Source organism: Brachyhypopomus gauderio, chromosome 14, assembly GCF_052324685.1.
Source record: "Brachyhypopomus gauderio isolate BG-103 chromosome 14, BGAUD_0.2, whole genome shotgun sequence".
NCBI classification, from domain to species: Eukaryota; Metazoa; Chordata; class Actinopteri; order Gymnotiformes; family Hypopomidae; genus Brachyhypopomus; species Brachyhypopomus gauderio.
Window position 1 is genome coordinate 18,947,791 of NC_135224.1, and position 27,649 is coordinate 18,975,439.

The following is a 27,649-nucleotide window of genomic DNA, read 5'->3' on the forward strand; positions in this document are numbered from 1 at the left end:
TTTCTTCATCAGTAACGGGCGAGACTTGTTGAGTAACACTGAAACTGATGTAACGGGTGTACAGATACGAGGGTGAAGAATGAAGAGCTCCACGCACCTCTGATTCCGCCACTTCGCAAAAATCAATGTGTATATCTAAACTAATGTGCCAGTGGGCTGTTTCTCAAGAGACAGACTGCTCTGTTCCTATAGAAACCGAAAGACAAATTAGGGCTTGTCAATGATGGCAATTTAGTTCAAGCCTAGGTGTGCCAAATGAGGACTAGAAGGGTCTTAGTCTGCTGAGTTCCTGGCTGGCCGTTCGCTGGTATGCGAGTGGTGTGTGAGCGGGACTAGACCGGGCCCATTAAGACGCACTCTCCGTCCCTGACGGGAGGAACAGGACAAGCGTGTGGACTAATAAGCCGAGGCGTCTCCACGCCCGAGTGCCCCGGCGCTGAACAGAGATCGATAGCTGTCTGTTTCCGTATCTGACCGCGCCCCTCCAACGACACGCCGCCACTCAGCGCCGCTCTCGTGTGTCCCGCGGAGGACCCGCAGACAGCGAGACAGGCAGGGACGCCCGGTGCAGCGGGACTATCTAAAGCTCCTCCGAGCAGAGAGAGAAGAGAGAAAGTATTTTTATAATAAGAAGTAGGATGAGGAAACCCCTCTCACGGTTGCATAAAATCCCCCCTCTCTGCTCTTCAGAAGAAATGTTTTCTTGAGGAGACAGACTCTTCTTCTCCTTAATCCCCTTTAAACAAAAGCAGTTGCCTCGTAGATGACAAGTGAAATACGGTATTCCACACTTCCCGGCCGTTTCTAGCCATCTAACGCAAGGATGAAAATTCTTTTGACAAATATTTCAAAAAGGCTTCATCATTTCTGCTCGCAGGGTTTGCAGTTTCATTTAACGAACAATGACAGATACACCGGGGCTGAGTGTGTCACCCCTCAGGCAGAATGCAAAGTGGCACACACACAGAGTCTGAATGCAAAGTCCCCAGCCCCAGTACAGCCTAGAGAATGGGTGATGGGGTGACTTTTATTCTATCATCTGCTAGACTTTTATTTTGTATAGCTACCCTGAGCAGTCCCTCATGCACGCTTCAGTGCCACGGGACTGCGTATATGATGGAAGTGAGAACGTCTCCTCACTCTCTGCACCGAGTTCACGGTCAGAACCAATCACCCATGGCTTTATGGGAAAGTAATTCTCTGGCCGCGTTCCAGCCCATGTGTGTCCTGTGTCTCGGAGAAGCGTTTCCGACATCTCCAGTCATGATTTCAGCAGCTAGCAGCATTGAACGGGTAAACATCGTACAGTAGATACGTGATAACAGCCGGAAGGCTACACAGTGTTCAGGCAGCAGCGGGTCAATGAAAGCACGGGCTGTTCCCCGCGATAACACACGGGGAGGATTTGTCATCCACGCCGCTCGTCCGGGAAGGCCGTGTTGATAATGGGGAGATAGCGGCTACAACGCGGTGCCTGGCTTCAAAGGGTGCCAGGGCCACTTTAATTTAACCCCGTGTAAACAAGCCCGGCAGGGCAAAAAGAAGCAAAGGGAAAATGAGAATGTTACGACAACAGTGTCTGAATGATGCACTCGCCCCAACTAGGTAAACACACTTAAAGACTACTGTGTGCTGTTCTGGACAATAAGTCAAAAACACTGCAGTTTACAATGTGCACACAAATGCACGCGCGCGCACACGCACACACACACACGCACACACACACACACACACACACACACACACACACACACACACACACACACACACACACACACACACAGATGCACCCATCTACACACAGTGCTGTTTGCTGTCTGTGTAGGGGACCATCCATTGACATGATGATTACTGCAAATTAATGCAACACCTAACCCTTACCCTAACCCTAAACCCAACCTCAGTAACTAAGTAAGTAATTGGCTCTTATAGGTTTTCAGATGAAAGTAGCAATATTAGTTTTGTAAGGCATTTTTACCCATGGGAATACATATACACACACACACACACACACACACACACACACACAAACACACACACACACACACACACACACACATACACACACACTTCGCATTTCCCCAAAGAAACTTACACAAGCTATTACACGCCACTTCCGAATAATGTATGCAAACTGCTCTGATGTTTGCTGTGCCTGGTGTGCTTGATCACAGTCTTCATGTCCCTGCAGGGGAGAAACATCACTGCACCAACACCAAAGCAATTCCCTGCATATCACTGTCAGCGTCTCCACCCGCAGGGCGGTGGAGGTCCTCCCTGTTCTGCCCCTGCAGGAGCAGCAGGGGCAGGTTTAACCCCAACCCTAACCCAGGTTTAACCCCAACCCTAACCCAGGTTTAACCCTAACCCTAACCCAGGTTTAACCCCAACCCTAACCCAGGTTTAACCCTAACTCAGCTCACCCAAACCCAAGCTCAGCTCACCCAAACCCAGTTCATCCACCCTCATCCCAGTCTCAGTTTGGACACCCTCACCCCAAACTGGATTCAGACACGTCATGCTAAACTCAGTTCAGCTTCTTGCATAGCATTCTGGGAAATAATCTCACATCAAACACATCAAAGTTCTGGCCTTCACCAGCATGGGGTAAATGACAATGATACATGACAAAAACCACACATCAAATATACGGCTGTAGTCCTGGACACTTCCTATGGAACACAGTAAAAGTCATTTATGGGTGATTTCTCTTCTGATAATTTATCCAAGAAGTATGTGGTGTAAATAAAATCTCATAACACATTCATCTCTGTCTACATGACTATTTAATCATTAAAAGCATTTTTTAATAAGCAACACTTTTCATCTGGTATCCATAGTGGCTGCTTTTTATTTGGGCTAATAACATCAAAATTTATTTATTTTGGTAGTGGTTATTGGACCACGGCTGATGGGTTGTGACCGACGTCTCTTTTGTACATGTGGCCTAATGTCCTGTCAGTCTTCCCAGCTGTTAATATGTGTCTTCATTCAGGATGTTAGCGATGGCTAGTGTGCACTGTCACAAAGAACACGGAGACAAATCCCTGAGCATAGCCGGCTTCCTTGCCGATCTCTTTAACACTCCGCTGAGCCCTTCACCTCTCTCTCTCCCTCTCTCTCTCTCTCTCTCCCTCTCTCTCTCTCTCTTTCTCTCCCTCTATCTATCTCTCTCTTCCTCTCTCCTCCCTCTCTCTCTCCGTTTCTTCCCCTTCCCTTACTGTTGTTTTTCATACTCACTAGCTGGTCTCAGAGACGTCTGTGTTGCCAGTAGCAGTGTTATCTTCCACACTGGAGAGTATGTATAGGTTTAAGGCCCACTGCCTAACCCCTATTTGCACAGGTTAATGTGCAAACACCCCAACACAACGACTACAGGCAAGAAGCTGGCATTTCTCTCTCTCACCCATCTCTCCCTCTCTCTCTCTCTGTCCCTCTCTTTGTTTCTTTTTCTCTTTCTCACCCATCTCTCCCTCTTTCTCTGTCCCTCTTTTTGTCCCCTTCCATCCCTCTCTCTCCCTCTCTCCCTCTCTCTCTCTCTCACACACATCTCTCCCTCTCTCTGTATCACACCTTCCGCCAGCACAGGACAGCTCTGCCTCACATTACCATTCTCCCGTCATTAGTCCCGCGGCGTTGCCAAATGGACTTGTCTTTCGGGATCATTGGGCACTGTTCTTTTCCAGCACCTGCGACCCAGCAGGTTCTAAAACCTCCGCCGAGCCCGTTGCCAGGGTCCTCACGCCAACGTTCACTGAGGCGTATGGAAACACGGACAAACCGAGGTCCAGGAAACAAAAAAAAAGACTCCAGCGGAATTACAACGCGGTCCTGGACCTACACGCTGTGAGAATGCCACCGTCTCTGTTTACACTGCATTTGAATAAGTGAGTGGCAGCGTGTTAGATCCTCAAGGTCTGAAGAGCCCTTCAGTCAGAAGTACTCGTGTCCCAGTGTGGTTCTGTGACAATAATGAGGCAGATTTAAAGCACCGTTCTCCTGATACATATATCTGGTGGCTTCATCAAGAAAAGGTATTTGAATATTTAGGTAACGGGAGTGTTTGGTGAAAGGTCACCTTACAATATTTCCCTTTTTTCTACAGCTTTTTTTTTCTGGAATGTGTGCATCAACGATGCCGCGCACGTTTCCACGACGGCTGTTCCCGCAACGACACCCTGCCGCTTGTGCACCATCCACGGCTTCCAGCCGAGAAACTTTTCATGCTGGAATGAGGAACCCCTGAAACGAAGGCGCATAATTACGCTCCAGCGCCCCGCCCGCCACGCAGTCTTCGCTGAAATGTTTCTTCAATAAATTATCAAAGCGGTTTGCTTTGTTTTGTAGTTCTAAAATAAGCAGCATCCAGCGACAGGCTTGAAGAGAGCGGCTGGCGTTAACGAACCGCACCTCTCGGTGGGCGCTATGTTTGCGCGGCTGCACTGATTCAGTCACGCACTCGCGCTTCTCTACGCGCCCGTTTCTTGCAAGACCAACTCAGATTTACAGGGAGAAGAGTGAGACGGTCGTACGCGTGAACCCTCTCCATCGTAACAGGGAGGCTGAAGGGCAGACCCTAATGAGCCAAGGACACACACACACACACACACACACACACACACACACACACACCACACACACACACACACACACACACACACACACACACACACACACTCACACACACACACTCACACACACCTGCCGTAAAAAGACCAGCATGTGTTTTAGCTTTGGCATAAAGCTTACACACTGCTGTGTTCTTTGCTAATACGGTAAATATCACACTCTTATGTAAACCAACCAGCCATAGGCCTAATCAAGTGAGTAAAATACTTCAGCATCTGTAGCTGAGCTGACCAAAGTCATGCTGGTAGCTGGTAGCACCAACGTCATGGCGGTAGCACCAAGGTCATGGTGGTCACACCAAGGTCATGGCGGTAGCACCAAGGTCATGGCGGTAGCACCAAGATCATGGTGGTAGTACCAAAGTCATGACGGTAGCACCAACGTCATGCTGGTAGTACCAAGGTCATGCTGGTAGCACCAAGGTCATGGTGGTAGCACCAAGGTCATGGTGGTAGTCCACCTCCCATCACATAAACACACCAGGGATTCTGCCCTCAGAGTTCAGGAGACCTGGGATTCTGCCCACCGAGTTCAATGAGCTCTCTCAGGGTTACTCACAAATCCTAAGCTATATATTTTAACTGCACTCAGTTTCAATTGACACAAAGCTCAAAAGCATTTATCCACTAATTCCTCCTCTTTTCTTCACATTTATGGATGTGTTTTTACAGGATGTTTGCTAATTACTTGCTAACTCTACAACAGAGCCTTACAAATTAAATTAAATTTCAACCTGTCTCTGTGCGTTGATTCTCCAACTGTGTGGTCCTGGGGACCGACTGTGCGGTTCTGGGGACCGACTGTGCCGTCTCCCCGGCTAACACAGCACGTCTTTTCACCAAGCGACCAGGAAAAATCCTCTTCTGCCGCAGATCAAACAATTTGTCAGAGGATGCGTTTGACAGAAAGTATAGTGCCTTCATCTCTTTAGAGGCAGGTAGGCTGCCCCTGTGTGACAGGCCCCTCCCCCGCAAGCCTCGAGCCACTTTCTCTTTCATCTCCCTTTTCTGCGGCTCGCCGCCAGACTGTGACTGACAGTTATTGTTCTGTCTTTCATAAAAACAAAGTTCAAGAAACCCCTCTGTTGTCAGGAGGCGGAGATGAAGCCCGGCCCACTATCAGCGGAGAGCCGGGGGGACTGAGAGGATCACAGCCAAGCGGAGATCTGCGGGCTTTTCTTCAGTGCTTGAATTAAGTCATCATTCGCTCATGTCATTAGTATTCCAGCGGTGTCTGAACATACGGTGAGGGGAAAAAAAAGGATAATTGAATTTGCTGGAGTGAGATGTGGACATTGGTTCCACACGAGTGTTTGCTTCAGCAGTGGCCCATACACTGACATTGTTTCAAAAACTTGGTGCAATTTAATCATATTCTGTGTTCAAACACTAATTTTATAAATTGAGTTTATGTGACCTGTTTTTTGATATGTAGTAGAGGCTCATGGGCTGCTGTGTGTACAGGGAGGTGTTTAACCAACACCGGCCACCTTGTTCCTCTGGTTCTTACTCCTGTCTGTCATGCAAACATATAGATTTTAGACTCAGACCCATAATGCTTTGGGAATTAGACGTCTGAAAACATTTTGAGCTAGCCATAATCCAGACCCAGGATTTATTATAGCCCTGTTACTGTAAGGTGTTTCATGTTGTGTCTAAACTGTACTGAATTCAGCCTTTGAGGTTTCTCTCACATCCCTGTGTAGCGTGTGTGGGGCTACAGTGGTCATGTTAGCTGTTAGCATGTCAGCAGAGGTAAGTACGGAAGGCACGCAGTGCTAGAACAGGCTGGCCACTACAGCACAGTGAATGATCAGGGAGCTAGATGGGACCGGCCCCTGGACCACACGGCCAGCCTGCATGCATTATTGATCTTGCTGGGTACGGATAAATCAGTTATCTGATCGCCTCCTCTGCTAGGCTGCTGGATTGCTGTCCTCCCGTGGGTGATCCCACAGTGCTGGAGGTTCCCGTTCCCACACCACTGGACATTCCTACACCGCTGGACATTCCCACACCACAGGACGTTCCTACACCGCTGGACGTTCCGACACCGCTGGACATTCCCACACCACTGTACGTTCCCACACCACTGGACATTCCTACACCGCTGGACATTCCCACACCACAGGACGTTCCTACACCGCTGGACATTCCCACACCACAGGACGTTCCCACACCACTGGACGTTCCTACACCGCTGGACGTTCCTACACCGCTGGACGTTCCCACACCACTGTACGTTCCCACACCTCTGGACATTCCCAGACTGCTGGACGTTCCCACACCACTGGATGTTCCTACACCGCTGGACGTTCTCACACCTCTGGACATTCCCACACCACTAGACGTTTCCACACCACTGGACGTTCTCACACCACTGGACATTCTCACACTGCTGGACGTTCCAACACTGCTGGACGTTCTCACACTGCTGGACATTCCCACACCACAGGACGTTCCCACACCACTGGGTGTTCCCACAACGCTGAACGTTCCCACACCGCTGGACGTTTCCACACTGCTGGACGTTCCCCGCAGGCTATCATCCCCCCTCCCCAGACAGTCCAGTATGGCAGAGAGCAGGTGTAAAGGTTCAGCTGTCAGCACGATTTAAGGCAGGCTGGGAGAGGTATTATGTCACAGCAGGGCCCACGTAGCCGGGCCCGTGAGCCTCGGGCAGGGGGAGAGCTGTAACACACACTGTGCTCATTACCATGAGGTTCTGGGAGAGGAGGTGTCTGGGTGGGGGGCGGGGCTAAGGGTAGGGGGGTGGAGTTCCAAGAGGACACTATCCCCATTGATTAGAGACTGCAGATCAAAGACTCGCAGGCCGGCCACTTCATCTGCACACACACACACACAACGTAATTAAGAGGAACTCAGAGCTTCATTAAGGCATCGAAGACTCCTCCACCCCCTCACATCTCTACCCCCCCTCACATCTCCACCTCCCTTCTCCTCCCCCCTGAGGACTGGGTGCATTAACACAAGCTCGTTTTCTTTAAACAAGCTTTTAAGAGATGGGCACATTTAAGTGGAGATGCGGGTCTGATTATAAACACAGGGGATGAGCTGAGTGTTAATAACACAGCAGTCCAGCCCCATGGCCTTCCTGGGCTGCCCCATGGCCTTCCTGGGCTGCCCCACAGTCTGCCCCATGTTAACACAGATACCATTTATTTCTGTAGCATGTTTCAAACAACAGATTGAACCGCAGTGTTTCCAGATAGAAGGAAGTTAACAAAGAGGACCAAAACTATTAAGTAATACCAACAGGAAATAATCTAAAACAACCTGTATAACACTCAGTTCCTAACGCAGTAGAAGCCCGCCTCAGTACTCGACATATTCAGAGTTCGACGTAAAATTTCAAGAAAATGTTGTCTCGGAACTTGAACAAAACTTCGGAATCCGACCCGACTCATGTGACTTTTGTAAACAAAGTATAGTGCTTCGGTCACATGTAGCTAGTTGGTGTTTAGATAGATTTATACTTGACGAGTTGCGACCGGCGCGAGGCTCGTGCAGCTAGTGCACCTCTTGATTTTTATAACTTCGCACGTGCAGCTTTTCTGCGCTGTGTTTTGCGCTAAGTTATGTTTGCAGGGTTTATACACCTTTACAAGGTGGAATTCAAGCAATTGTACGGCTCTTTCAAGGTCCATTTTCAATATTTTCCAGCATCTTAAGCTCAATTAAGTTAAGTATTTATACATATACTCGATACTTTTTTTTATCACATTATTAGCACTTTGGTCACTCGCGAAAGTATAACTGAGCCATTCGTTGCCGTTGTTGTTCAGTGGGTTTTTTTTTTCATTTTGAGACTGTGCTCCAAGCTTTTGCTGTATTTTTGTTGTTTTTTGTGGGTTTTGTACTGTTCTAGTCAAAAAACATGGGTCCCAAGAAAGACAGCAGAAAAGCAGAAGAGGAAAATGGTAAGAACAACAATAGAGTTGAAAAGGGCGATCATAGAGAAGTATGAAAAAGGCATTTGTGTGACGGATTTAGCATTGGAATTCAACTTGATGGTTGAGAACAGATTAATCCGTTTTCAGTTATTTCTTATGGGGAACATTGATTCGGAACTCGACTGCATCACTTCTCAATGCTCCTTCCGGAACGAATTAGCGTCGAGTTCCGGGGTTCTACTGTATGTCCATTGATTTGGGTTAATATTTGGGCTGAAAGGCTAGAGTCGAGGGAGCAGGTCTGATCATGTGATCATGTGTGAATGTGGGCACACACACACACACACACACACACACACACACACACACACGAACACACACACACGGTGTCTGTGTCTCACACACTCAGATGTCGCTGGGATAGCTGCCAATCGGATGAGCTCAGAAACTGTGTTTGTGCTCTGTGCCTTTTTGGACACTCTGGCAGAAGTTGGAAATCTGTGTATTCCAAAACACATGTGTGCCTGTGTGCTGTAGGATCAACAGGAAGCTGCCAGCAGGCAGAGTTGGAGAGCAGATAGCACCCCACATCACCCCACCTCACCCCACCTCACCCCACATCACCCCACCCAACCCCACATCACCCCACACCACCCCACCTGACCCCACCTGACCCCACATCACCCCACCTCACCCCACATCACCCCACACCACCCCACATCACCTCACATCACCCCACCTCACCCCACACCACCCCACCTCACCTCACATCACCCCACCTCACCCCACACCACCCCACCTCACCCCACACCACCCCACCTCACCCCACATCACCCCACATCACCCCACAGCAGCACATGGAGTTTGGCTACTGATAACAAGGCAATTACAAACAACCAGCTACAAAATCCACAGTTGTTCCAGTATTTTATGTGTAGCAACTTCAGTTCACAGGACATGTAGCCACTTGTATTTAGAATGAGTTCAAACAACATGAAGACTAGAATTAATTAGTTGGTTCGTTAAGTTTCGAGATAACATTATGCATTTCAGCACCATGACCTCTTCTGTGGTCTTTGCTGTTATGTATATAGCTATAATACTGCTGTTACGTATATAGCTATACTGCTGTTAAGTATATAGCTATAATACTGCTGTTATGTATATAGCTATACGACTGTTCAAAGAGCATTTCTTCAAACCTGTCCTCTCCAGATTTCAGTGATAATCAGAGAACAGATATTTAGGCTCGGCCTACATCACTGTTCAGAGGAGGACACGGGTGATCTTACCTCACAACTCCAGTAACAGTGCTGCTGTGTTCACACCACTCACACCTTACAGAGACTCACACTGCCAGCACAGCCAGAATGGATAATTGAATGAGCTAGAAAACACACACACACACACACACACACACACACACACACACACACACACACACACACACACACACACACACACACACACACACACACACACACACACACAAACACACACACACACACACACACACACCTCCCTTCATTCTTCTAACATGAACTTTAGAGACACGCATGAGTGCTGGAGGCTGAAACATATGAAATAATTTTGGTGTTATCAGTGTGGTTGATCCTGAGGGAGGGGAGACGCTGCCTTGGCCAGCTCCGATAACGCCAAAGCAATCGCATTTTCCCTCCTCCCTCCGCTCATAACTACAGCTGCAGGAGCCACACGGACTCACAGGTGAGGCAAGTTTAAAAGCGTCGATCTAATGTCCTGGCAGACTTACAGACGTACTGCCCCACACGCTCATGAAGCAAAAGGAAAAAATGTTTTTTCTGCATGCATGCTAATGCATGACATCACCTGTCAAGGATGTGGACTTATTATATCGAGGGATTTTATGATACGTATACATAATATTTGAAGCATTCTATAATACATTATACATATAATGTTTATGTTGTCTTCCACATTGCAGTTTGTGATGTATCAGAGAGAAGGCTCTGCTGATTGGCTGTTTTTTGATGTATCTGAGAGAAGGCTGTGCTGATTGGCTGTTTGTGATGTATTGGAGAGAAGGCTGTGCTGATTGGCTGTTTGTGATGTATCAGAGAGAAGGCTGTGCTGATTGGCTGTTTGTGATGTTCATACATGTTTTACCTATATATGCAAACAGGGCATTAGCCAAAATCAAACCAGCAGAATCAAAAGTACTTTGTAATGTATAATAGATAGATAGATAGATAGATAGATAGATAGATAGATAGATAGATAGATAGATAGATAGATAGATAGATAGATAGATAGATAGATAGATAGATAGATAGATAGATAGATAGATAGATAGATAGATAGATAGATAATACGAATAGCAATAATATTCTTCCTGCTTTAATGATAAGAACTGCAAACAACTACACTACCCAGTTGCCTACAGTGTCTGATTCAATTAACGACGTCTCGGCAGTGGACAGAAAAAAGAACAAACGATCAGTCCTGCTTAAACCACTCATTACTCCTGGAAGAAAGACTGCACCCAGGACGCCTGCTGGTTCCCTGTAAGACAGTGTTGCCCAATATCCTAGGGTGTGGCTTAGAGAGGAGGGTGAGAGGGAGGGAGAAACTGAGGGAGGGAGGGAAGGAGGGATGAGGGAGAGAAGGAGAGAGAGGCAGAGATAGAAGGAGTGGGAGTGACGGAGGGAAAGGAGGATGAGGGAATACAGGGCTTCTCACGCGCGGCAAAACGCAGTTGCCCCTCCGTTATTCGTAACTCGGGAAATCGTCCGGATGTCCCATTTCCGATGTGTTGATGCAGCAGATAAATTTCCTTACAGTGTCCATTTATCACTTGTCATGGGAAACCCATCTCACCGTTTCTCCTCACCACTGGAGAAAAAAATGGCAGGGTTTTCGAGAAGGTTCCTCAAACAGCCAAGACTCATAAGCAGAGCACAAACGAACCGCGTTCGTTTCACACTGAACAAATTAACTGCAGAGCGTCTGCTTATTACAGCTGTACCAAGATGGATTGTGCTGCTTCTGACTTAAACACACGGAATTAGTGCGAATGCACGAGGGAGACAAGCACGTCAACCGCACGATTCCTGCAGCTCCTCACAGTCCAAACGTAATATCGCACTTTAGTGGCACATTTACCAGGAACCTACAGATCGATACGCTGCCCATGCTGTACAGGCCACGGCATGGGTGCTCAGAGCTGCTCGGGTCGACCTACCACCCTGGTCTCCTCGGTCAGTGCAAGCTCTTCTGTATAAACTAATACGAAAGCCACTCTGAGGGATTAATACTAATGACTTTGAAAAATTACCAATTTTATGTTAATGAAAATGGCTATTTCTGCAAGCATAAATTATTTTGCACAAAAAAAATTTACATGATAAATGGGGCTATTCAATTTATAACTTAAAAGATGATTAATTACTTGTCTAGGAACTATAGGCACGGAGGCAGTTGTGCGTGGTGGTTAGCTGTGTGAAGGGACACAAATGTCAGCTGTGCATTCCACTCAGGACTATGAATCCATTATCTTGAAATGCTACGTGCAGTATTTTGTGATTAGCTTATTTAATGATTAACTTTATGATTTCCTACCAAAAGACAGATGTCCACAACATGATCTGTGTCAGTTCAAAGTGGAAACACACTACCCTTAAAAGTTGTGGAGCGGTGGTGGGTGTGGCCCAGAGGAGCCGTGGGGGCGTGGCCCAGAGGAGCCGTGGGGGGCATACCCCTGAGGAGCCGTGGGGGCGTGGCCCAGAGGAGCCGTGGGGGGCATACCCCTGAGGAGCCATGGTGGGTGTGGCCCAGAAGAGCTGTGGTGGGCGTGGCCTTGAGGAGAGGTGGAGGGAATACCCCTGAGGAGCCGTGGTGGGCGTGGCCCTGAGGAGCCGTGGTGGGCGTGGCCCTGAGGAGCCGTAGTAGGTGTTCCTTATTTTCATTTCTGAAAGATGGCAACTCTAGCCCTGCCTCCTCCCTACCCTAAGTGCCCTCTTTTTGAAAACCATTTATTGATGTCAATAATTAATTGACAGAGTGATAAATTACTCCTGACATTAAATTTCACACATTGTATCTTAATAACTGATATGTTAATGACATCCCAACTCACACCATCAATCTGCTGTAAAGGACAGAAAAATCTCTCTGCAATATATGCACAGGATGAAGGTTCACAACTTGGACTCAAGACCTGCCATATCTTAATTAATCTTGCAGTTTTGTGGTGGCAAAGATTTTAGTGATTGACAGTTCCAAGAACCAGATTTCTTCTCCAGTCTGAATTAGCATTCGTCTATTTAAATCAGAAAATATGTGTGAAGTGTGTCCAGTGACAGTGGCCATTAAAAACGGGTACAGTTTGGAATTTCAGCACTTAAACATGCACTCAGCTTCACTATATATTCTTTATACTCCACACATCTTTCTGGATGCTTTTGAAATGGAACTACATGGGATGAAATCAAAGGGACATGTCACCACCCAAACCCAGTTAAACCCGGCATCTGAGCCGTAGTGTCGGTGCACACCGAGCCCTGGCTGTTCTCCCCAAGATGGTGTTTAGTTTGGACCACAGGTTCTGGGCCCTTCTGCAGCACAGCCTGAATCTAAACTCAAGTCATTTTGAAGTGCGTCAGGTGCACTGGCGCTGAAAGCACTCACGTTGAAAGCACTCGCCACAGCTGGGCCGCCGTGATCTGGGCCGCCGTAATCTGGGCGTGAGTCAGTCAGCAGCAACAGCTTTCTCTCCAAATGTTTTCCAAAGTGTTCGGAGTGTTCGGAGTGTTAGGGAGGCTGTAGGTTCATACCGCATCAAACCCAGCAACCTTTTTATTTTTATTTTTTTGCTCTCTGATTAATTCTGACTGGTCCCTCTTCTAGTAGAGAAAGAGAAAGGAAAACAAAGCTAGCGAGCAGCATGTCTCTCCGAGGCCCAGCCAGGGCCCGGCGCTACAAACGTCCACCGACCGAAACCCATGAGTCAGCCTCTCAGTACTGCTATTTGAAATCCTAAAAGCACTCATGAGAGTAAGAGATGCCGATACCCCACACCCCTTCTGCCTCACGCGGGGCAGCCCATGCGGGACATCGCCTACGGATCAGCGCCGCGGAACACTGCTGCCCGACTTCAGAGGGCCGACGGAAGGCTGGCGGTTGGCGGTGTGAAGGCGGCGTCTGCATCGGGGAGGCAGGTTTCTCCTCGCAGCAGCACCAGGGTGACTGCAGACACTCCAGAACTTTCATCTTCACTCTTAGAAAAGTTCCAACAAAACGAAGGTCCACGGATTCAACGGTTCACAGCAGGTGAAGCTGAAAACGCTTACAAAGAAATGAAAAGAGCCTTGATGGACACGGTGCTTTCAATAAAGCCTTCAAACGCATTCGCAAAGGGAGAACGAGACAATGAAGACGCCACAGAACTCAGAAGCTGTTTGTTCCTTCCTGGGTATCTGAGGGGAAAACCCAGATGACTCGACAGATGAAGTTCTGTGCTGTGGATTCAGCTCATCTTATTAAAAGCGTTATTAATGGCTCGGTGGCTTGTGGCTAAACCATCGTTCGTGTTGTGGTCTGCAAAGGTCAAACACTTGTTGCTGCATTCGAGGCTGTAGGGTCACTGTAGATAGCACTACCCAAGCTATCTATCTATCCATCTATCTATCTATACATACATACATACATACATACATACATATATTTCTCTCTCCATGTGTAATGATCTTCTGAGGTATACCAGACAGATCCAGACAGATTTTTGCAGTATTAACATCAGAGCCCAGAAACGTGGGAGAGAAGATCTGTGCAATCCCCTGAGCTCTTATGGATTGTAGTTAAATAGTGTGAGAAGAGGTTTATTCTCCAAAAATCTCAACACATGCAGCATAAGAATGCGGTGATTAGCATCCAAGGTCAAGATGTTCTGAAACAGTCAACAGAAGTGGCGCACTGGATTTATTTACACTGTTCCTAAGGCCTTATGGGAAAAAAATATTTGCTGTGATGTAAAATGCTATAGTTTCCCCGCTCTCTCATTAGAGGGTGCGTTCAGTAGGAGCCAGCACGTTCTCGCTCTGTACATGTCCCGGGGAAACAAAGAAAATGTCATCACCAGGATATGCTAGACGTAGCCAGCCTAAATAATCCTGTTTGCCTTGTTCTGGTTTCACGGATGTAAGAACTGCCAGTTGTTCCTGAAGAAGGCAGGAGAGGGAGACCTCTTCACTGAACGCTAATTAAAAACCATGACACAATCGCACGGGCTGCGAGCTCTGGGGGGCCAAGTCAGCTCTGATACAGCAGAATCCGCTCTCCTCCGCCTCCAGTGACCGGAGCAGCGTTCACAGCTCAGCGTGATGGATCTTCAAGAGCACAGGGCCTCACAGCTGGACGAGACCCGACTGCTTGACAGAGGCGGCGTGGGACAGGGCCCGGGGAAGATGGATGGTGGTCCGCTGTGCTTTGGTTGGGCCTGGAACCACTGGTTCTGCCAGTGTGCTCTCCCAGTGGACCCAGTCTCACACTCGATCACACACAAACAAATGTGCCGCTGGCTTCTGGAGACTACGGTGAAGTACAAACACTTTACCACATTACTTCAGAATAAACACTCCACCACATTACTTCAGTATAAACACTCCACTACATTACTTCAGAATAAACACTCCACCACATTACTTCAGTATAAACACTCCACTACATTACTTCAGAATAAACACTCCACCACATTACTTCAGAATAAACACTCCACCACATTACTTCAGTATAAACACTCCACTACATTACTTCAGAATAAACACTCCACCACATTACTTCAGTATAAACACTCCACTACATTACTTCAGAATAAACACTCCACCACATTACTTCAGAATAAACACTCCACCACATTACTGCAGTATAAACACTCCACTACATTACTTCAGTATAAACACTCCACCACATTACTTCAGAATAAACACTCCACCACATTACTTCAGAATAAACACTCCACTACATTACTTCAGAATAAACACTCCACCACATTACTTCAGTATAAACACTCCACTACATTACTTCAGAATAAACACTCCACCACATTACTTCAGTATAAACACTCCACTACATTACTTCAGAATAAACACTCCACCACATTACTTCAGTATAAACACTCCACTACATTACTTCAGAATAAACACTCCCCCACATTACTTCAGAATAAACACTTCACCGCATTACTTCAGAATAAACACTCCACCACATTACTTCAGAATAAACACTTCACCGCATTACTTCAGAATAAACACTCCACCACATTACTTCGGAATAAACAATCCACCAGAATAAACACTCCACCACATTACTTCAGTATAAACATTCCACCACATTACTTCAGAATAAACACTCCACCACATTACTTCAGTATAAACACTCCACCACATTACTTCAGTATAAACACTCCACTACATTACTTCAGAATAAACACTTCACCGCAATACTTCAGAATAAACACTCCACCACATTACTTCGGAATAAACAATCCACCAGAATAAACACTACACCACATTACTTCAGAATAAACACTACACCACATTACTTCAGAAAAAACATTCCACCACTTTACTTCAGTATAAACACTCCACCACATTACTTCAATACATATTTTGTTATTTATGCTTTATTGTATAATTTCGCCCTACTTTTACTCATTGCCACTACATATGTTGGGTAAATATTTTACTCTTTGCTATAAATTGTCCAACATGCTTTCATTACATTTACATTTCAAATTTATAAATGGATTCAGACCAGTAATCTTAACAGGAGGTGCTCAGAGCACTAGCAGGCCACATCCTCTGATTCTAAGATGTTAATAGTGTGAGTAGTAGTGAGGGTAGTTATGACATGCGTAAGCTAACAACAGTGTGAGTGTGAAGGTAGTTATAACATGCGTAAGTTATCAACAGTGTGAGTATGAAGGTGGTTATAACATGCGTAAGATATCAACAGTGTGAGTATGAAGGTGGTTATAAAATGCGTAAGATATCAACAGTGTGAGTATTAACATGGTTATAACATGCATAAGATATCAACAGTGTGAGTATGAAGGTGGTTATAAAATGTGTAAGATATCAACAGTGTGAGTATTAACATGGTTATAACATGCATAAGATATCAACAGTGTGAGTATGAAGGTGGTTATAAAATGCGTAAGATATCAACAGTGTGAGTATTAACCAGTGTTGGGAGCGTTACTTAAAAAAAGTAATTATAGTTACTCACTACTTGTTCAAAAAAGTAACTGAGTTAGTAACTGAATTACTCTATAATAAAAGTAACTCGTTACCAGGGAAAGTAACTATTTGCGTTACAGTTAAAAAAAGGTTATATGCCAATTAATTAAGTTTTTTTTTAAAGCAGTTTTCACAGTCAACTGAAATGAGTAGATCAGAAAATTGTTTAACTTTTGATATTTATTGCACATCCACAGACCAGTGCAAGATAAAATCCTTTAAAATCCCAAATCTTTGGGAAAAAAAGCAAAAGTAAAAAGTTACACTATATAAAGTGCATTTACATCTATGAAATTAAATTAAATTCTCTAAACCTGAAACAACTGGTTTGTTTACAACAGAAGTAAACTTAACAATAAAACCTCTATTCTTAATTAAATAAATCAAATACCCAGTCTGGTAGACATTCAGGAACTTCAAGTATTTTCTTAAATAATGTTTATATCGCCTTGAAAGTTCTAGTTTTCTTCGGCTTGCACCTGACGCAATTTTGGCCTCTTCTCCATTTGTGTCGTGTCACTCGCGTGCTTCGGCGCGCGTGTAAAAACACTGGGTCTGATTGGCTATCATAACGCTGCCTTAGCCAATTGCTTACTGACTTGTTAAGTTAAACAGGTGTTACACCGAGAACTGTGACCTATCGGGATCTGTTACTCCTCACTAGCCTGGGCAGCGGTCCGCTCGGATTAGTATATCAATATATAATAACGCACCGCTTTTAATGACCAGTAACGTAAACGGCGTTGTAACGACAGGAAAAGTAACTAATTATATTATCCCGTTACTGACAAAATGACGACGTTACCTAACGCCGTTATTTTTAACGGCGTTATTCGCAACACTGGTATTAACATGGTTATAACATGCGTAAGATATCAACAGTGTGAGTATGAAGGTGGTTATAACATGCGTAAGATATCAACAGTGTGAGTATGAAGGTGGTTATAACATGTGTAAGATATCAACAGTGTGAGTATGAAGTTGGTTATAACATGCGTAAGCTATCAGTGTGAGTATGAAGGTAGTTATAACAGTTATATAAGTATGAAGGGGCAGTATGATTCTGCTGTGAACTCCCCATATTCTGAAACTCTTTGAATAAATTCCACTGGGTAATAGTGGATTTTTCATACTTTAATAAACATAGCTCGTAAATACACAGGTTTGTCCGCAGTATAGAAAAACTGTCAGAGCTGTCATCGAGCTGCCAACTTAGCAACGGTTGGCTATTTTAAAAAAGAGAAAGAAAAGACGGCCGTACCTCAATTAATTTCTATTCGAAAGCCTGACAAGCGCGGCAAGACCTCCGAATTTCGGACTAAGCTCAGCGCACACGGCCATGTGATTGTGTTACTTCCTCTGCGTGTGCAGCGGAGCGAAGACAAGCCCAGGTCCAAGGTTCCCTCCACTCACACCTGATCGAGCCCGCTGAGATTAATGGTGCATTCAATCCTCCTATTTGCTGTTGTCTGCTTTGACGAATGGCACATATCACTTCCACGGGGTTCAGACAAATATAGCCTCGGGGAAAAGGCAGCCAATCACACAGCTCGCCATCTCGTCTCAGGTGTGAGAGTGCGCTCTGTGGGTGGCCCTGCGGTTTGGACAGGGCCTCAGAATGGCAGAGTATTGGAGGCCTGTTTGCTCAGACAGAACACTCTGGGATCCAGAAGGGGCTTCAGGCAACTCTCGGGACCTAACACGAGCCGCACACACAGGCGGACTGGATCGCACGCAGGGAGCCACTTCTGAATGCAAAGTGAATCATATAGAGTCTGAATGTAAATAGATTCATATAGAGTCTGAATGTAAATAGATTCATATAGAGTTTGAAAGTAAATTATTTATTTTAAATCAGAATACACAGTTATTAAAATTGAAGTGTGTGTGTGTGTGTGTGTGTGTGTGTGTGTGTGTGTGTGTGTGTGTGTGTGTGTGTGTGTGTGTGTGTGTGTTTGGCAGGGCATGTCTTACTTTTCTGAGCTGTTGAATCCAAGCTAAATTTACTACAACATGGAAGCCTTTTGAAGCCACTCACCGCACCCTGGTTCTCATCAGATGATCACATATTCACGGCATCTCAACCAGCACTGTGTTTGTAGGTCACTCATTCAGCAAGACTCATTTCTCGGGGCTGTTTGGGTAATTGGGACACACCACACTCCAGATACTGAGGCAGCAGAGAGGAGCCGGAGGAGATGATACCGTGTACCTGTAGGGAATGTCACTCCTCTCCTCCCCATCATCTCATCATTACCACACCGAATAACGTCCACCTGACAACCAGATTCTTATCTGCATCGCCAAAACGAATTCCAGCCGGTCCTATTACATGTGTCATAATTGGAGGCAGCGTTAGTTGTCAAGGAAACCCAGCCCTGTTTACGTCCGCCGTGCTCGAGATGCCGTTGGGGAGTGTGACGTTACGCGTCTCCCGTAGAAACGTCCCGGTCGGACACGCTTCATCTCATCCACGCAGATCTGTGAGGAAGCTGATGGACTAGGAGACACTACGCTGACCACTCTTGACCATATCTCCATGGCAACTTGACCCAGTGCATTCTCCGAGCCACTGCTGGGTAAGTTGTCTCAAACCGCTACGCTGTTTTGATCGCCATAGCGGTGAAGGCCAACTGAGAACAGCGATGAAACCTGCGAGGACATTTAAAGAGTCGTGAACAGTCTCCTCACACGATACAGCTGGACACAGCGTTGACCCCCAGAGGTGAGGATTCCTGCCACTGTCCAGGGTGCTGAAGAGCTCTGCAGAGCTGAGATGCTGTTCTCACTGGAAGCCTTAAACAGAACCTGACCTCCAATGGCTCCTTTTCCCCTTATATAGACCTTATGGAGAAGACACTTCCTACTGCCAGCAGCCTGATTCCCACAGACCCACTGCTCTCACTCACTTATCGCTTTGTGGTACTTCTGAAATAAATTGGTCCCCCGGTGATACAATCCTCCCCACATGTGTCTTTATGGAGTAGTGGTGGACGCTCAGAGTCACGTTGACCTCATACACTCTTATAGGCCAGAGATGGTGATTTTGGAGGAAGCTAGTCATTTACCACTAGAATGACCCTCCCCCCCCCCCAGTGTTCCAGTAATGAAGCTGGTGCAGACCCCATGAGCAGAGGCGTGTATCATCTGCTTGGAACGTCTCCAGGAAACCCGTGTTTTGAGATCCAAGAATCTGTTCAGATTTGCGAACCACCTGCACGTCTAAAACGCACCCACGCTCACTCTGGCACCTGTCAGGGACGGACACGTCGCCTCTCCGTGTGCAGATCCTCCTTGAGACGAGCTGATGCTCATTTTTCCAAACAATTTCCCCAGAGTACTTGTGGTTAATGATGGTCTGCAGGAGTTTTGGCTTTGTTGCTGCTTCTCCAAGCAGGGCCAGGTGCCATCAGTCTTTATCCCATTTTCACATAATTAGTTTCGAGTGGTCCACAGTCCAGCGCAACTCCGAGGGCAACTGGTGTCCAGCAGGTGGCGTTCACGCCGGGGAACGGACACGGTGTACATCTGCCTCATTACTGTCTGCCAGTGATACATCTCTCCTCTTAATTACGGGGATATACTTACAGTGAGCGCTCACCAGGGAGAACACGCTCGTTCAGAAGATGCCTCTGCTCCATTGTATTAAACAGTCCAACGTATCCATTCAGAAGGTTCTGCTCCCCGTGCAGTACTCAGCCTGGTGTGTTGGTGTAAGCTCTGCTTCAGAACCCGTCCAGGCAGCTGTCCAGCAGGACACGTCCAGACTGGGTGTTTCCATCTGTCAATTTGGTTTTGATTGTTCATTGTGCTGTTTAAAATCATCTTTGTCACTGCAGTCGACGTCATTTTTCGTGTTGTTTCTCACTGTCTTCTTCGAGGACGGGGACGTATTGCTTTTCTTAATTTTATTATTGACAAACATTTAACAAGCAATTAATTTAAGTTTAAGAAGACAAATGACTCTCTTACCACAAATATGCTAATTTCATATTCAACACACTGGGGTCAGATTTTTTGGTTTAATCAGTTTTTGAAGGTGCATGTGTGGTGCATTTAAACACAGTGCAGTGAGTCTAAACCATATTGATTATTATTACCCATACGGTCTGGTTGTCACACCTTTAGTGCAGGACAATTGGGGTCACCTGCAAGCATGGGCAGTCTCACCTGTTCACCCTACACTGAAACCCCCTGCCCCCTGCTCTCTGCCCCCTGCGACTGCACACCCTGTTGTCTCGTGTGTCTCTCTGTGCTTGTTGTCTCGTGTGTCTCACTGGGCCTGTTGTCTCGTGTGTCTCTCTGGGACTGTTGTCTCGTGTGTCTCTCTGGGCCTGTTGTCTCATGTGTCTCTCTGGGCCTGTTGCCTCGTGTGTCTCTCTGGGCCTGTTGCCTCGTGTGTCTCCCTGGGCTTGTTGTCTCGTGTGTCTCTCTTGGCCTGTTGTCTCGTGTGTCTCTCTGGGCCTGTTGCCTCATGTGTCTCTCTGGGCTTGTTGTCTCATGTGTCTCTCTTGGCCTGTTGTCTCGTGTGTCTCTCTTGGCCTGTTGTCTCGTGTGTCTCTCTGGGCCTGTTGTCTTGTGTGCCTGTGATGTATTTTGCACGGCTCCAGTCCTAGTCTTTATTAACATTACGAGTGGCGAACTGGTCACTTTCCATTTATCTTCGGCAACTCTGGCCTTGATGCCACACTTGTGTATCTCTCATTACACCTGCTCAGTGGGGGGGGGGAGAATATAACAGCCATTTAGCTGACAGATCCTTTTAAGATGATGAGAGAAACAGAGAAGGAACGTCGAGCTGTTCCACCGCGTCTGTGCCCGGCACTAACGGCACTGGCTAAGTACAAAAAACACAACAGCCAAAAGCGCTGATGCACATTAAATGTACAACATCCGTCACAGCTAAGCAATTGCACAGCACTGAGTTTACATGCACCTGTCAGTGTCGATCAAGCCCCATCAAGGCCATGGATACAGGCCAGTGACTCGTGGCGTGGAATGTGGACTTGAACTTTAAAATCTAGTACCTGTTCAATCTGTTACCATAAGGCAGCCTGAAAGGGCTGAATGAAATATGTAAGCCTGCTCCACACCAAGGGCCTATTAGTTTCAAGATCAGAAAGCCATTTGCAACATTGATCTGCCCGGGTTCACCAGAACAACAATTCAGAGTGGGGCCCTGCAGAGCGTGAAGGCCCTGGGGCCAAGCCGGGCCTGCCCTGGGGCCAAGCCGGGTCTGCCCTGGGGCAAAGCCAGGACCTCCCCTCCCTCCGGACATAAGCCACGTCTCCCTTAATCACGCTGCCTCAGAGATGTTAATTTATTGTTATCATTCTAAACTCTCAGTTACTCCCAAACTACTTTTCATTACACGTGTTCTCCTAAGATCTCCCTTAACTAACGCCTTCTCCATCATACTGAAAATAATTGCTTTAAATCCAAAGAAGAGAAGAATCAGTTCAAAGAAAAACCGAAGTGAAAAGTGTTTTCATCTTTTCAGATTTGCAAGGCTTTGTTTTTGTAGATCAGTCACAAGCAACACAATGAAGTGATCACCGGTCCTGATTCATTAACGGCTCACCACAAGAAGTCCACCGGCAAGGATGATTAACTAAGTCTTGAAATGAGTGCTGTTGTGAGAGCAAAGTCACAGAAATTATCTTCCAGCACTTTCATAACTCATAATAAGTTTGTTTTTAATGAAGGTTGAAATGAAAAGACTTGCCAGAAATTATTTTTACAGATTGCCCTGGGGGGTGGGGGTGTTAACGATATGGTGATACAATTTTAATCTGACATTTCTACGCACTTGTTCTTTTAGCCCCCGAGAGATACATTTATCACATATTATTAACATTAAGTATTAATGATATACAGTCTGTTTAGGAGCATTGAGACAGAATTCCCACTTTAAATGGTATTCAGCTTGAATGCAAAGAGGCAGAAACGCAAACAGTGCTTATTCTCACATGACAGCGATGAGCACCGTAGTCTGGAGTTGTTCAGAATCAGTCAAAAACCTTGCCTGCCTGCATTGCTCTACACTGGACACAGCCTGTGCATCACTGGCAGAAGCCCCTCCCCCTGTGGGAATGTGGGCCACGCCCTAGCCTGCTAACATTCCAGCAGAAGCCCCTCCCCCGTGGGGATGTGGGCCACGCCCTATCCTGCTCACATTCCAGCAGAAGGCCTAAATGCAAATGAGCAAAACTCCGATCTGTGCCGTACCCCCTCTGCTCACCACACTCTCCCCCAGTTAAGGTTGTGTACGTGGAGGATGAATATCTAAACCCTAAACACCACCATAATATAAAGATGTTTGGGTGAAAACAACATTCCTATAGAATGGAACGTTACATATAGAACATCCACATTAATATATTTTGCTCTTTGCTCTTTTGTTTACGGTAACTGCAGGTATATCACCAAATCCCGATGACAAATCCCCTTAAAGTAAACAAAATGCTTATAAAATGCTCAGAGTGGTGTGACATTAAATACATTCCTGAATGTGGCTCAGTGGGGGGTGGGGGGTGGGGGGGGGGGGGGGTGTGAGAAGGGCTCCATTAATGCTCTTAACTAGATAATAATGCTTTCCCTTTGTCAGACACTGTAGCAGGTAATTGGTTTTCATGGATTGAGACTCTGAATTTACTTATCAAGAGGTGGCAATAACAAAATGCAATCACATTGTGTATAATTAGATCCACGGACGTGTGTGAGACCTCACTTCCAACAAGGTCGCCCACTCTTTCAACTTTCGTGCATCTTACTTTCAAAACTTGGCCTCAAAGGGCTATTTAACTGCAGCTAGATTCACATCTAACAGGAAACGAACCATGACCTGTGACCCGGACCTATGACCCTGACCTGTGAGCCTGTCCTGGATGGGGGAGTCATCCATATAGCACTTGCACAGACCGCCACGCCTCCACTGAATGCTACAAAGAATCTCGTGCCGGTGCTAAAACGCGGTCTTTCCCCGTATTCTCAGTACGGCCCGTTCCTCTGCTGTGTACCGGAGGAACCGCACATGCCCGGGGTGCAGATGAACTCTGTTTGCGCTCATTCCTTGCTGTGCATGAGCAGGCAGGGTGGGTAGTAATCTCTCTTGGGCCAGGCGGGTGCAGAGTGTCTGTGGCAGCTAGCAGCAGGGTAGGACCAGCCAGCGCCAGCCCTCGTCGTGCCAAAGAAGGGAATTCAATCCCGCCGCACCCCGAGGCGGCACGGGGCACGTGGCGCACCTGGGATTGAAACCTGAGCGAGGAGAATGTCTCATTTCCACGCTGGCGAGGAGTAGGTTGATTATGCGCGAGAAGGTCGAGCGTGAGGGAACGCCGCTATCACCAGGGGGGACCAGCGAGGGGCAAGAGGGGTAAGATGATAACAGCGGAGCAGAAAATCTCTCAGCGCTGTAGAACGCAGAGTTGATTCCACACGAGTGGGACCTTCGTGCCTCTCTGTAGCCTGCTGTGTCAGGGAGGCTGAGTTCACAATCGAGAGGCACTTTTATTATTTCGGGCAAATGTCTGCATCTGTCATTTACTCCAGCGTACGAGAGGTGAGAGGAGCACGTCACTGAGGCTGGTTCTCCGGTTCTGGTGCCCAGACCCAGAGCTGTGGAGGCCAGAGAAGTTAAGCTCTCGTGTCCTCATCACTCCAGTGAAAAGCGCATAAAGAAGGTTTGCCTCTGATCCCAAGCAGATCGCCTTCATCCTCAGTGCAGAACAGGAGAAACATGGAGTGGTTAAGAGGGAGAAATGCCTGGCTTTGACAACAAAGACAGAACGTGTATCACGCCGGGGCTGCATGTGTGAGACAAGCCACTAGCATCAAAGTGAAATTAGACAGGTCGAGTGAGCAGCCGTGCAGACGTCACGCTCACTACTGGCCAAACCCCGACCCCGGCTGGACGACAGGAAGCTTGTTCTTGTGCCCCCAGGAAACGTGGACGTCGAACAGTTCAGATGGCAGCTGTGAACAAACTTCACGTCTGAGAGAGGCAGTACTTGTCCTCCCTCCTCAGCCGTCCTGAGCGAAGACCATCTGGTCTCGCTGTTCCTGCCGGGATCTCCAGACTGCGCTGGAGTATTGGCTACCTTAAGCGCCACTCTACGCAATGTTAGAATTAATTAGAATGAATACCCAAGTGGGCTTGTTTGTGCGACAATCATTAACCACTCGAACCGAATGATTTACTGTCAACGGCTTCTGATTGGCCTTTTGAAATAAAATAAGACGACGGCTCTTTTTGGACTGCGGACGGTTTTACTGAGAAAACCAGCGTGACTGAAGCCGCACTAGACAGCTAACGCTAGCTGGAGCACGGCAGTTTGGACAATCTTAAGTGGCAAAGTGAGTTTTAATATTCCTGATTTTGCCTGACTACTGATAAGCCTGCTCTCTTAACCCAGTGTCTGCTCCTTAGTAAGGGCCCTAGAGCACACACACACACACACACACACACACACACACACGCACACGAATGCACGCACACACACACGCACACACACACACACACACACACACACACACACACACACACACACACACACACACACACATGCACGCGCACACACACACACACACACACACACACACACACACACACATGCACGCGCGCACACACACACACACACACACACACATGCACGCGTGCACACACACACACACACACACACACACACACACACACACACACACACACACTTACTGCAGATCCCACGACCATCAGCAGAATCCATCATGTGGACAGAATTGCTGAGTGGCTGTTACACCACTGCAGCCTCCATAAAACCAGGCGATTAAACGCTATTGGGCCATTCCGCTCTGTCTTAAAGCCCAGCGCCCGCTCACAGGCTGCTGGTGGAGATGGAAAATTAAAGCTTGTGACAGTTGCTGTGAAATCGTAGCTGATGAGGTAGAGTCCTCTCAACACAGCCTGCGAAACACCTTCTTCTCTAAAGGAAATTTGAGCCATGTACAGAATCCCCTACATTGATTTGTTGACTCATAAGTGTGCTGGCGATAACAGGTAGAATGAACCTGTTTGTAAACTGCCCTGCACTTGGTAGGACGGATATTACTGTAAAGCCTAACAGGTCTACATTAGCACAAGTCCTGTTGACTCATGAGAGCACGTGCAACCTGTTAGTGAGAGACAGAAACGGTCTAGATCTCAGAGGTGTGGTAATTATTAAAAAAAATCAATTTGCCCGTGAGGTGCTTCAAAAACACAGCTGTGCGTGTGAGGGTCCAGGGACGGTCCAGAGAGGAGTGAATCCACCATTATTTACATCCTAAGACTACACGCTTTTCCTTTTCCCTCGTGACAGGATTTTATGACCACTAATTCGGTCTGAGGCAGGTTTCATGAGTCCCACCACCACAAGCAGATAACCGCATGAATCAAAACTGCACAGTAAAACACAGTAGGCACAAGGGAGAGATGAAATACATCAGGTCAGATAGATGGACCTGAATGTGGACATGCCTAAGCACACGGTCTGGCTAAACTGTCTGACCTTGGAGTTGTACTTCAACAGAACATTCTGGCATCTACAAGAATGACTATCATTGCTGTCAGGAAGAAACTATATAAAAAGAAAATAACTTTACTCTTTTATTTTTACCTAACAATCAATAAGCCTTTAAAGTTCCTTGAACTATGATGTTGAAAGAATGCTCAATAATTTGCAAAGAAATCAAACGGCATTTGTAAATGTAACTTGTTTTAACAATGAGACTAAATCTCTCTTTGTTTTCATCCACAGAGTTCACTAGAACTTTTCGAATTAAAATGGAGACGTACAGTGAATCCTGCACAAGACTTATGTAAATAAATACATAAACATAAAAGTAAACATAAAAGTAACCCTGTGTGTGTGTGTGTGTGTGTAGAGTCCGTGCCTCATCACATCCATGTCAGATGGTGACACAACTCATTGTAAACTCCCTTAGGACCTCACAACACACACCAAATCTCAACTCACACTAAGTCGACCCTTAAAACAAACACAAGCACCAAGACATATAGCTCTTAGTGTTGGGCTGCTGGAATGGTGGTTTCCATCCCCCAGAGGGCAGAAGCAAATAACTGCCCCCTCTCCTGCCCTGGAGTGTAGTTGCCTGCCATTCAATTGCTCCCCCATTACCCTGGTTACAGACAGATCCATTCAAGCCTGGCACAGGTGTTTCAACCTCATCAGAGGATGTAAATACCCACACCTGCATGCCATGACCACAGCGCCCCCCGCAGCTCGAGGGTCATCCTGTCACGCTGTTTCACATTTCCTGTAAGCTCGTCTCACACTGGTGCTACAGGTTGGGTAATGCGGTTTGTAAGGAATTCTAAATAGTTCAGGATAGGAAGATGGTACGATACTCTCATGCCTAGTCAGTATGTTAGCTGCTTAATGTTAGCTAACTATAAAAACTGCTTAACGTAATCTAACATTATCACAACCTAATCACAACAGCAGTTAGCATCCAAGATCGTGACATGAAAACCCTAAAAAAGGCCCACAGTTTGCAGGCTAAACACATACCCTGCAATTCCAGGCTGAGATGCCCGCCCTGGGTCCTCTGGGGTGTGACCCTGCCCTCTGGGGTGTGACCCCGCTCCCTGCTTACGATCGATCCCCAGCCTCTCTTGCATGTGAAGCACTTTCTCCAGCCCCCTTCTCTCTCCTTTACCTGCCTGACTGGATCTGAGAAGACTCACCACCTCATTAGTTGCTGGTTAGCATTGGATCCATCTTTAGAGTCCCCACTGACGGCACTTAGCAAAAGGCATCACGTTCACAAGGGGCCACGCTCTCATTGGTTAAGCAGG

The 27,649-nt window shown here is 46.7% G+C and overlaps 1 protein-coding gene across 4 annotated transcripts in view; it reads right to left on the minus strand.

Moving 5' to 3' along the window:
- Positions 1-27,649, minus strand: part of tnr (tenascin R (restrictin, janusin)) — a 113,801-nt gene that overhangs the window by 43,805 nt on the left and 42,347 nt on the right. The window contains exon 3 of one of the 4 annotated variants that reach the window (XM_076972715.1): positions 9,835-9,929. The exons of the other annotated variants lie outside the window; for them this stretch is intronic. The gene's annotated coding sequence lies outside the window, so the exon portion shown is untranslated. The remainder of the gene's footprint in view (positions 1-9,834; positions 9,930-27,649) is intronic. 4 annotated transcript variants of the gene reach the window in all.